We start from the raw sequence: 13,059 nt of genomic DNA on the forward strand, positions 1-13,059 counted from the left end.
AATCAAAGGAATAATACCGGCAGAAAGATAAGAATGCAAAGATATCCAGTACCAAGATAAAAAGCAGATGAAAAAAAAATTAAAAATCTTGTTTTAACCAAATCCACTGTCAAATTAATGCAGATATATAGCTGGAGTTCTGGCATGGTGAAGGCTGTACTCCAGCTAGGTTTATTTTGAAAACAGCCCTTTATAAAATTAATAACATTGAGAACTCTGCGGTCATTCTCTGGGCAACATCTTGTTTGTCAAATAAAGTGGTGAAAACATAAAAAATATCACTTCTGATTACCCCTTGCTGTCAGTACTATTATTCGTGTAATTGCAAGAGAGAACATGATTTTTTTTCTGGTAGGCTAGGTTAAACCACTTCAAAGTTAGTTCGGGTAACGTTTATGAGATCAAGCAAAAGTTAAATTCAGACATTTATAGAGACTGCAGGGTCTAGAAATTTGATAAGACCCGAAAGTGGGCGCGAGAATCATTGAAAGTTTGCATACAGGTGCAGCAGGCGGTGAAGAAGGCAAATGGCATGTTGGCCTTCATAGCTAGGGGATTTGAGTATAGGAGCAGGGAGTTCTTAACTGCAGTTGTACAGGGCCTTGGTGAGGCCTCACCTGGGATATTGTGTTCAGTTTTGGTCTCCTATTCTGAGGAAGGACGTTCTTGCTATTGAGGGAGTTCAGCGAAGGTTCACCAGATTGATGCCCGGGATGGCAGGACTGACATATGAGGAGAGACTGGATTGACTGGGCGTGTATTCACTGGAGTTTAGAAGAATGAGAGGGGATCTCATTGAAACATATAAAATTCTGACAGGACTAGACAAGTTTGATGCAGGATGAATGTTCCCGATGTTGGGGAAGTCCAGAACCAGGGGTGACAGTCTAAGGATAAGGGGTAAGCCATTTTGGACCGAGATGAGGAGAAACTTCTTCATTCAGAGAGTTGTTAACCTGTGGAATTCTCTTCCGCAAAGGGTTGTTGATGTCAGTTCGTTGGATATATTCAAGAGGGAGTTGGATATGGCCCTTATGGCTAAAGGGATCAAGGGGTATGGAGAGAAGGCAGGAAAGGGATACTGGGGTGAATGATCAGCCATGATCTTATTGAATGGTGGTGTGGGCTCGAAGGGCCGAATGGCCTACTCCTGCATCTATTTTCTATGTTTCTATGTTTCTAAACCAGTTTTTGCCCGGCGGGGGAGCTACTGGCTGCCCCGGAATTGTGCCAGAATTAGCGGTAGTGCCTGAGCCGCCGTGCAACCGGTGATGATGTCATCGTCTTTCGAGGCAACCCCTTAGTGCCGCGCACGCCCCCTTCCTGCCCCGCGGCAGATATTGCTCTGCGCCCCACGAGGCTGTCGTGAGCGGTGTCAGTGAACCGTACCAACCTCCGCTCACGGGGCAGAAGTTGAAGTGAAGGTTGGGAGTGTCCCACGCTGCCATCTTACTTGTTTGGCCTTCTCGCTTGTCGGCCCCTTCTTTACTTCTCTGGTGTGGTCTGGACCATCATCATGCAGCCCGGCATTCCGTTTTGGATACCAGCGGCAGCCTTGACACCACGTCCCCCTGGTAGCCCAGTGGAGGCCATCAGTAATCCGTCAGAGTACGCAGCAGCCCTCCCCTTTATGTGCATCCAGTATCGCCCTGAAACCCGCCCCATCAGGAAGTGGAGCGAGCAAAATTGCACTGCACTTCCTGCACAGAATGGTAACCGCAATTTCGTGGCTGAGGCGGTTAGCACCCCCAATCAGGGCGCTGGGGAATTTCTTCCCCTATATGCACTAACGGATAGGCCTAGAAATTAGGCTGCTTGCCGCCATGAGTTACCACCGCTGTCCTGGCAAAAAATGGCAGCGCCACTCTAGTACCCTTCTTTGGTGCGGGAATCGGTGGCCGCCATTTTGGTGAGGTCTTAGCGCTGAACCTGTAGGTGTAAATGAAGAAAGGGTGACGTCAGTTGGCGTGCAATACTGACTTAACGTCACCTCAGCGAACTTCGACCTTAGCACTGAGTTCAGCGCTCGGACCTAAGTTTGCTCTGAAAACCGAACGTTCAGCAGATTGACAGAGACACTGTCAGCACCTATTAAAGGGACACACAGCTTTCAGGTAAGTTTGCATTTAAGTTTTTGGACTGGATTTTTAAAATTTTATTGAAGTAGTGGCTTGCTGCAATACATGTTAAAAATTATTAAGTGCGTAGAGAATGTTGGGAGTGCTTCTGGATGCTTTCAAGGCCTCGGATTATAAAGGAAGGCCTCTGAGATGGCAGAAAATCCTGGAAATAACAGAGTTCACATCTCAGGTCGAGATGTTGCCTGACCTGCAGAGTATTTCCAGAATGTTATGCTTTTATTTTAAATTTGCAGTATTTGCTCGCAGAGGGAAGAGGAAGATGCAGAAGCGGAAGAAGCCAAAGAGGACGAAGCAGAAAAGGAGGAAGCAGATGGAAGGATGCAACCCAGACAGCATCTTTCCTGCTGGGATATCTGGGATCGAATCATCCTTCTGTGGTACCAGTAACCACAACCCCAATTCCCCTTTCAACATTTGTCTCACACCTTAGCTTCCCTCTGTTACTGACCATCGTAGCATCCTCTTGGCCACAGTGCTGATATAAAAGCTCTTAAGTCTCAAATAAAGCAATGTGACTGAGTACTGTAGACTTGAGTAAATGTGACCTTAGTCTCATTATTCTGACTCTAGAGTGCTGGCACAGCATGGGGAGGCCTGCTTATATGCAGTGCTCCCAAGAGATGCTGGGATCCCTTGGGACTCCTACAGATGTGCCCTCTGATGGCGGTAGAATGCTGGTTACAAGGTGTTGCATACATAACAAAAGCCACCACAAAGCAAACTTTCCAATCCAACTTTATATATCAACCATCCCAGATGACATCAAGAAGTAAACTTATCGCCTTAAGCAGCCCCTTAGTGATTGGCTTGTGTATGCCTTTGCCTATCCTACTGATGTTACCGCAGTGACTGCAACATGGCTGGTGGAAGACTGCTGACTTTCAGTGGGGAAGCCTGCAGATGGCCTTGTTGGTTGAACTTGAGAAGCTGGTGACCGGGATTGTGAAATCAAATGAAAGTATTCCTTTTTCTTCTTTTTCACTCTCCTCTCCATCTTCTTGGTCAGACACTGGTTGGACAGGCTGCATTTTTTGGGTGGTGAAATGAAGGGAAAGGTAGCATAGTGGTAAGGTCACTGGATTATTAATCCAGAGGCCTGGACTAATAATCCGGAGATGTGAGTGAAAATTCCAGCTGTGGAATTTAAATTTAGTTTATTAGATAAATCTGGAATTAAAAAAGCTTGTGTCAGTAATTGTGTCTTATAAACCCCACTGGTTCACTGCCCTTTAGGGAAGGAAATCTGCTGTCTTTACCTGGTCTGACCCATATGTGACTCCAGACGCACAGCAAGATGGTTGACTCTTAACTGCCCTCTGAAATGACCTAACAAGCCACTCAGTTTAACAAACCGCTACAAGAAACAATAATAAGAATAAAACTGGACAGACCACCCGGCATTGACCTCGGCCCCAGCTACGGACATGACAACGGCACACCTAGCCCAGTCGACCCTGCAAAGTCCTCCTCACCAACATCTGGGGACTTGTGACAAAATTGGGAGAGCTGTCCCAAAGACTAGTCAAACAACAGCCTGACATAGTCATACTCACAGAATCATACCGTTCAACCAATGTCCCAGACTCCTCCATCACCATCCCCGGTTATGTCCTGTCCCACTGACAGAACAGACTATGGTGACACAGTGGTATACAGTCGGGAGGAATTGGCCCTGGGAGTCCTCAACATTGACTCTAGACCCCATGAAGTCTCATGGCTTCAGGTCAAGCATGGGCAAGGAAACCTACTTCTGGTTACCACCTACCACCCTCCCTCAGTTGATGAATCAGTACGCTATGTTGAACATCACTTGGAGGAAGCACTGAAAGTAGCAAGGGCACAGAATGTACACTGATTGTGGGATTCAATGTCCATCACCAAGTGTAATTCTGTAGCACCACTACTGATCGAGCTGGCCGAGTCCTGAAAGTGGTGAGAACCAACACAAGGGAAAAACCTACTGAAACTTGTCCTCGCCAATCTACCTGTCACAGATGCACCTGTCCATGACAGTGTAGGTAGCAGTAACCACCGCATAGTCATTGTGGAGACGAAGACCCGTCTTCACACTGAGGACATCCTCCATCATGTTGTGTAGCACTACCACTGTAATAAATGGGATAGATTCAGAACAGATCTAGCAGCTCAAAACTGGGCATCCATGAGGTGCCGTGGGCCATCAGCAGCAGCAAAATTGTATTCCACCAAAATCTGTAACCTCATGGCCCAGCATATCCCTCACTCTACCATTAGCATCAAGCCAGATGACCAACCCTGGTTCAATGAGGAATGTAGAAGAGCATGCCAGGAGCCGCATCAGGTGTACATAAAAATTAGGTGCAAACTTAGAGACTTAGCTGCAACACAGGACTACATGCATGCTAAAAAGCAGAAACAGCATGCCATAGACAGGGCTAAGCGATCCCATAATCAATGTTTCAGATCAAAACTCTGCAGTCCTGCCACATCCAGTTGTGTATGGTGGTGGACCATTAAACAACTAATGGGAGGAGGCGGCTCCATGAATATCCCCATTCTCAATGATGGCAGAGCCCAGCACATGAATGCAAAAGACAAGACTAAAGCATTTGCAACCATTTTCAGTCAGAAGTGCCAAGTGGATGACTCATCTCAGCCTCCTCCTGAGGTCCCCACCATCACAGAAGCCAGTCTTCAGCCAATTCGATTCACTCCACATGATCACAAGAAACGGCTGAGAGTACTGGATACAGCAAAGGCTATGGGCCCTGACAAAATCCTGACTGTCATGCTGAAGACTCGTGCTCCAAAACTAGCCGCGCCTTTAGCCAAGCTGTTCCAGTACAGCTACAACACTGACATCAACCGACAATGTGGAAAACTGCCCAGGTATGTCTGTCCACGAAAAGCAGGACAAATCCAATCTGGCCAATTACTATCCCATTAGTCTGTACTCTCAATCAACAGCAAAGTGATGGAAGATGTCATCGACAGCACTATCAAGCAACACTTACTCACCAATAACCTGCTCACCGATGCCCAGTTTGGGTTCCGCCAGGACCACTCGGCTCCAGACTTCAGTACAGCCTTGGTCCAAACATGGACAAAAGAGCTGAATTCCAGAGGTGAGGTGAGAGTAACTGCCCTTGACATCAAGGCAGCATTTGACCAAGTGTGGCATCAAGGAGCCTTAGTAAAACTGAAGTCAATGGGGATCAGTGGGAAAATTCTCCACTGGCTGGAGTCATACCTAGCACAAAGGAAGATGGTTGTGGTGGCTGAAGGTCAATCATCACAGCCCCAGGACATCCCTGCATGAATTCCTCAGGGCAGTGTCCTAGGCCCAACCATCTTCAGCTGCTTCATCAATGACCTTCTCTCTATCATAAGGTCAGAAGTGGGGATGTTCGCTGATGACTGCATAGTGTTCAATGCTGTTCGCAACTCCTTAGATAATGAAGCAGGCCATGCACAAATGCAGCAATACTGGATGACATTCAGGCTTGGGCTGATAAGTGGCAAGCAACATTTGTGCCACACAAGGGCCAGTCAATGACTATCTCCAACAAGTGAGAGTCTAATCACCACTCCTTGACATTCAACGGCATTACCATCACCGAATATGCGCCATCAATATCCTGGGGGTCACCATTGACAAGAAACTTAACTGGCCCAGCCACATAAATACTCTGGCAGCAAGAGCAGGTCAGAGGCTGGGTATTCTGTGGTGAGTGTCTCACCTCCTGACTTCCCAAAGCCTTTCCACCACCTATAAGGCAAAAGTCAGGAGTGTGATGGAATACTCTCCACTTGCCTGGATGAGTGCAGCTCCAACAACACTCAAGAAACTTGACACCATTCAGAACAAAGCAGCCCGCTTGATTGGCATCCCAAGTGGCTTGCTATTGCACCTTAAATATTCACCCTTTCCACCACTGGTGCACTGTGGCTGCAGTGTGTACCATCTATAAGATTCACTGCAGCAACTCGCCAAGGCTTTTTCAGCAGCAATTCTCAAACCTGCAATCTCTACCACCTAGAAGGACATGGGCAGCAGGTACATGGGAACTCCACCACCTCCCTTTCCCCTCCAATTCACACACCATCCTGACTTGGATGTATATCGGTTTTCCTTCATCGTCGTTGGGTCAAAATCATGGCACTCCCCCCGAGCACTGTGGGAGTACCTTCATCACAAGGACTGCTGCCGTTCACCACCATCTTCTCAAGGGCAATTAGGCATGGGAAATAAATGCTGGCCTTTTTTAAAATTCAGGATGTGGATGTCACTGGCAAGTCCGGCATTTATTGCCCATCCCTAATTCCCTTGAGAAGGTGGTGTTGAGCTGCTACCTTGAACCGCTGCAGTCCTTGCGGTGAAGGTACTCCCACAGTGAATTTGTAACAGTGGTTTTAGTACAACTGAATGGCTTGCTATGGCATTTAAGAGTCAACCACATTGCTGTGGGTCTGGAATCACATCTAGGCCATAAGGAAGGCAGATTTCCTTCCCTAAAGACCACTTGTGAACCAGATGGGTTTTTACGACACTCCGGTAGTTTCATGGTCACCATTATTGACATTAGCTTTTTTATTCTAGATTTATTTAATTGACTGAATTTAAATTCCCCAGCTGCCATGGTAGGATTTGAACTCACGTCTCCAGAACATTAGTCCAGACCTTTGAATTACTGGTCTCGTAACATATCCACTATGCTATCGTTCCCATCATGCCAGCAATGCCCACATCCCATGAGCAATAAAAAAAATGAGGAAGGCACAAGTGTGGAGTTGTAATGCACTGGCAGGAAATGGCTTTTGAAGATACATTCACTGACCTTGACCACTGGTCTGAGGCCATGTATCTTCTTTGAGCACTGGAGCCTGGTTATGGGGGTGACACTGCTGGCAGTGATGGCCTTGGTCATCCTTCTTTGACTCCCTGCACAAAGCTGGAGTACTGCGTCCAAGACCTGGGGTGTCCCTGCCCTGGCTTGCTGAGTCATTTCTGTTTGTGCTGAAGCACTTTCCCCATAATTTTTAGGTGCAGAAGGGAAATCAGCTTTAAGAGCTGAAAACTCCTATTTGGGAATTCTTTTTAATGTAATTTTTTTTTCAGAAGGTATTTGATCTGCCTATTTAAGCTGCCTATTTTTACAACCTTTTTTTTTTTTGTTTAAGTATGCAGCTCCCCTTTAAGAGAGCAAACTGCTTTCTGAAATGACAACCTTGCTTTAAGAGCAGGCTGTTTTTCTTGCAATGACGGTATGGCCACGCTACATTGGGGTTCCTGCTGGGACGAATGCCATCAAGATGATGTTGCACAGTGAGTTAAGCGTGGGTCTAATGTTAATAAGTCCCCAGCTCCAATTTTTCAGTCCTGTCAGTGCCACCATTGTTGGCGGCCGTAAACACCTGGCCATAGAGGCACCGGCAACTATTGTGGCATTCATAAATTTCTAGGCCATAATTTGTTGTTACATATGGCTCAATTGACAAGTGTTTATAATTCCACTTAGTCTATTAAAAAGTGTTCCTAAAGTTACGCTTTTTATTGTTATGTTTTATTACAGTTGTTAAAAGTTAAAGCCATTTAAAAATCTATAAATCTCAGAGGCACAACAGCAGAACTCCTGATATATTGGAAAATATTTATTGGAATTTTGAACTGATTAGTTTTGTGTATGATTTTCTGAGCTAAGTGACTCACCGAAGAGCTTTTAAATGCTAAAAGCTAATGAAACGTTTACTTATATACGTGATGGTATTTTCATATATTGGAAGTGTTGAACTCTGACTAAATGGCATAATGTTCATATTTAACATGAAATAATGCACTCATTGTAATTTTATGTATGTGTTGGCTGAAAATGGTTTGTGCAGTAGCTAATCATTATAAGCTGGATTTTTCTGGTCTGTTTGCTAATAATACTCGTGACTGTGACTTCACACAGCTCTTTCCAGGCTGTCTCAACAACTAACATTTCTGTTATTATTTAGTTGTACAATAGTTGCCCACTAGCATCCCCTATAGGTGTCTGAGTAACATATAAACACATAGGCCCTGCATTTTTTAAGCACTTATGCCATTGTTGTGTTTTTATTGCACTGAAAAGTGTAGCATTTTAGTGCATTTAGGTACATTTACAATATTAAACACAATTACCTGCAATCTTTTTAACTCAACAAATTTTATGTGCAATGATATAAGTAAATATGGATAAAGCTTATAGTGGGGGAGTGTGCAATCAGTATCATGGGAGAGGTGAATTGAGAGATGTGGGAATGTGATGGTATTAGAGTAGATGAAGATCTATTGAGGGTTGTGCAAGACAGTTTTTATGCATTAAAAGAGGATTACATAGGATATACAGCACAAAAACAGGCATTCAGCCCAACCAGTCCATGCCGGCATTCATGCTCAACTTGAGCCCCCTCCTCTCTTTCATCATCTAAATCTATCAGCATAACACTTTATTCCCTTCTCCCTCATCTGCTTGCTTAGCCTCCCCTTAAATTCATCTATACTATTCGCTTTAACCACTCTCTGTAGTACCCAGTTCCACATTCTCACCATTCTTTGGGTAAAACATTTTCTTCTGAATTCCCTATTGGATTCCTTGGTGAATATCTTATATTGGCCTCTAGTTATGCTCTTCCTCACAAGTGGAAACATTCTCTCTGTATCCACTCTATCAAAACCTTTCATAATTTTAAAGACCTCTCGATTAGGGCACCCCTCGGCCTTCTTTTTTCAAGAGAAAAGAGACCCAACCTGTTCATCCTTTCCTGGTATGTACACTTTCGCATTTCTGGTATCATCCTTGGAAATATTCTCTGCACCCTCTCCAGTGCTTCTATGTCCTTTTTATAATATAGCGACCAGAATTGTACACAGTACTCTAAGTGTGGTCTAACCAAGGTTCAATACAGGTTTAGCATAACTTCCCTACTTTTCAATTCTATAATTCTAGAAATAAACTTTAGTGCTTGGTTTGCTTTTTTTACGGCCTTGCTAACCTATGTTGCAACTTTTAACGATTTGTGTATTTGTACTCCGAGATCCCTTTGTTCCTCTACCCCACCTAAACTCTCACTCTCCAAGTAAAAAGTGACCTCCCTATTCTTCCTACCAAAATTTAATACTCACATTTATCCGTGTTGAACTTCATTTGCCAATTATATGCCCATTCTACAAGTTTATTAATGTCCTCCTGTAATTTGTTGCAGTCCTCCTCAGTATTGACAATTTGGTGTCATCTGCAAATTTAGAAATTGTGTTTTTGATTCCAAAGTCTAAATTGTTAATATAAATTGTGAACAACAGTGATCCCAGCACTGATCCTTGTGGAACACCACTACCCACCTTCTGCCACTGTGAATAGCTACCATTTACCCCTACTCTCTGCTTTCTGTTTTGAAGCCAACTAGCTATCCATTTTGCTACTTTTCCCCTGACTCTGCATTCTCTGATCTTGTTCATCAGTCTATCGAAGGCCTTTTGCAAATCTAGATCAATTACATTTACTGCATTACCATTGTCTACTCTCTCTGTTACTCTTCAAAAAATTCAATGAGGTTGATCAAGCAAGACTTTCCCGTTTGGTTTCTAGATGTTCTTCTATTTTCTCCTTTAGTAGGGATTCCATTATTTTTTCCTACCATCGATGTTAAGCTGACTGGTTTATAATTCCCTGGACATGTTCTATCCCCCTTCTTAAATATAGATATTATGGTAGCTATCTGCCAGTCCTCTGGCACTATACCTTTTTCTAACAAATGATTAAATATGTATAGTAAGGCCTCTGCTATCTCTTCCCTAGATTCTTTTAAAATGCGTGGATGCAATCCATCTAGACTAGGGGATTTATCCTCTTTGAGTTTAATTAGTTTATTTAATAAAGCCCCTCTTTTTATTTTAAATGTACTTATCTCATTACTAATCTTGTCATCCAATGCCATGTCCACCTGTTCTATCTCCCTGGTAAATACTGAAGCAAAATAATTATTTAATATTTCTGCCATCTCTCTGTTGTTACCTGTGGCACTATCCTGTCTATCCCATAATGGCGCTATTCCTATCCCAACCTTTCTTTTTTTATTGATGTGCCTGTAAAATATTTTTCTATTTTGTTTCATGTTCCTTGAGAATTTAATTCCATGGTTCCTCTTTGCCTTCCTAATTGTTTTTTTGATTTCTCTCTTCATATTTTCATATTCTCCCTTATCATGCACTCTCCTACTGTCTATGTACTTAATGTATGCTTCTTTCTTTTCCCTCAATTGTTCCCTTATGGCTTTATTTATCCATGGAGTCTCATTAGTGTTTAGTTTCTTTTTAGCTGACTATATTGTTCTTGCACTCTGTTGAACACCGTTTTAAATGTTTCCAATTGCTGCTAAATGGAGAAAAATTGCAAAGTGCTTCAGTACAGAGGGACCTGGGGGACCTTGTGCAGGAAACACAAAAAGTTAGCATGCAGGTACAGCAAGTAATCAGGAAGGCAAATGGAATGTTGGCCTTTATTGCAAGGGGGATAGAGTATAAAAGCAGAGAATTCCTGCTACAACTGTACAGGTTATTGGTGAGGCCACACCTGGAGCACCGCGTGCAGTTTTGGTCTCTGTATTTAAGGAAGGATATACTTGCATTGGAGGCTATTCAGAGAAGGTTCACCAGGTTGATTCCGGAGATGAGGGGGTTTACTTATGAAGATAGGTTGAGTAGATTGGGACTATGCTCATTGGAGTTCAGAAGACTGTGAGGTCATCTTATTGAAACATAAAAGACAATGAGAGGGCTCGACAAGTTGGATGCAGAGAGCTTATTTACACTCATAGGAGAAACTAAAACTAGGGGGCATAGTCTCAGAATAAGGGGCTGCCCATTTAAAACTGAGATGAGGAGGAATTTCTTCTCTTAGAGGGTTGTAAATCTGTGGAATTCTCTGCCCCAGAGAGCTGTGGAGGCTGGGTCATTGAATATATTTAAGGCGGAGATAGTGTAAGTGGTTTTGCCCCTGGTGGTTTCAAATCACCCCTCTTGCAACAGTTCTAGACACCAGAATTATAATTGTGAACAGTAATATACAGTCATAGACAGATCTTTTCGGTCTCAACCGTCACAATGCTTTTATTCAAGTTAAAGCACCACACCTGCACCTAGTAAAAACACACCCTGATAGTGTAATACAAACAAACACAGTACAGAACACAGTCTGGCCCATCTAAACAGGTCCCTAATGCAAAATACCCATGTCTAAAACACCCGTGCTCGGATTCAAAAATTGCACCACTGAAATCTGTCCAACAGACTGTGCGTACGCGTAAGATCCGTGCAAAAACCTCCCCACTAAAATCCATAAGGCTTGGTTGGGACGCACAACACCCTTTCACACTATACGGTGGTCTTAAAGATATGTGGGCTGGGACAAATGCTCACCAATTACCCCTCTGGCTTACTCGCTGATTCTCCCGACGTGGCGTATCTTCTGGGTCTTCAAGTCCAGTCTCAAGATCAGCTTTCCAGTCGAAGTAGCAAGGCTCTCTGTGTTTCTTCTCTCTGTTCCAGGCGGAGTGCTCAGTCCTTGTGCATTGAACGAAGCAAGCAGGCGTAGAAGAGGAGAGAGAGAGCGAGATGGCAGCCAAAACTGCCTCTCTTATACCTGCAAAGAGCTTCTTCTCATGCCAAAAATCCAACTGTTCTTCCCCTGAGGCTGTGCAACTCAAAAGCAAAATCAAGTCTCTCAACTGTGCCTTTGTCAACTGGGCTGTACCTCGATGTGTGGCTCTGATGAATCTGTGGTCAAATAGGTTTCCTTTGTCTCTCGATGGCCTGAAACCCCAGCCACTTTATTTAATGTCTTACTGATTGCAAGACAAAAGGCCCTGTCCATCAACCATTCCTGCCATTGATTCCTTGACCACCTGATATGTATTCCTGTAGGGCAATTTTGGACCTGCCCCAAGTCAATGCTGTCTGCTCTCTGCAGTAACAGAAAATGTGTCCAAGCAATGTCGAAAACTTTAAGTTTTTGCTGTCAATGTTTTTGCCGAATCTTACAATAGACAGATTTTTGAGCGATAAGGGAATAAAGGGTTATGGGGAGTGGGCCGCGAAGTGGAACTGAGTCCATGATCAGATCAGCTATGATCTTATTAAATGGTGGAGCAGGCTTGAGGGGTCAAATGGCCTACTCCTACTCCTATTTCTTGTGTTCTTGTGCTCTACATTGTATTTTTGCCAATATTATTGCCCATTTTATTTTCCCAAGTTCTATTCTCAGCCCTTCAAAATTAGCTTTTCTCCACCTATTATCCTGGTTTTCATCAAACTTACGTCCTCCTCAATTATCATCTTAAAGCATATTATACTATGGTCACTATTGCTTAGATGTTCCCCGACTTTTACTTCTCCTATCTGCTCTTGTTTATTCCCATTGGAAGATCCAATAACAAATCCTCCCTTGTTAGGCTTTTTACATATTGGTTTAGAAAGGAGTCCTGTACACATTGTAGGAACTCCATTCCATTATCCCCTTTACCTACCTCTTCTGTCCAATTAAGTACATATGAACTTAAGAACATCAGAAATAGGAGCAGGAGTAGGCCATTTGGCCACTCGAGCCTAATCTGCCATTAAATAAGATCAAGGCTGGAGGGGGGGGGAAACTCAAAAAATACTTTTTCAATGAACCAAAAAATAAAAATTCTGAAAACATTCTCAAGACCCTTTTTAACTTAATCATCATAAAAGAATATTAAAAGATTTATAAAAAAAACCTTTAACTTACCTTTCTTTGCAGGGCTACTTACCTACCGCTCAGCTCCGGCTGCTTTTCGTGGGCATTTTTTTCGATCTCACGTACGGGTCACTGCTGAGCCAAAACTCGGGCTGTGGCAGTTTTTTGGCATTGCATGTGGGCGGTCTACTTCCCCA

The sequence above is a fragment of the Pristiophorus japonicus genome, chromosome 1 (assembly GCF_044704955.1).
Source record: "Pristiophorus japonicus isolate sPriJap1 chromosome 1, sPriJap1.hap1, whole genome shotgun sequence".
Classification (NCBI taxonomy): Eukaryota; Metazoa; Chordata; class Chondrichthyes; family Pristiophoridae; genus Pristiophorus; species Pristiophorus japonicus.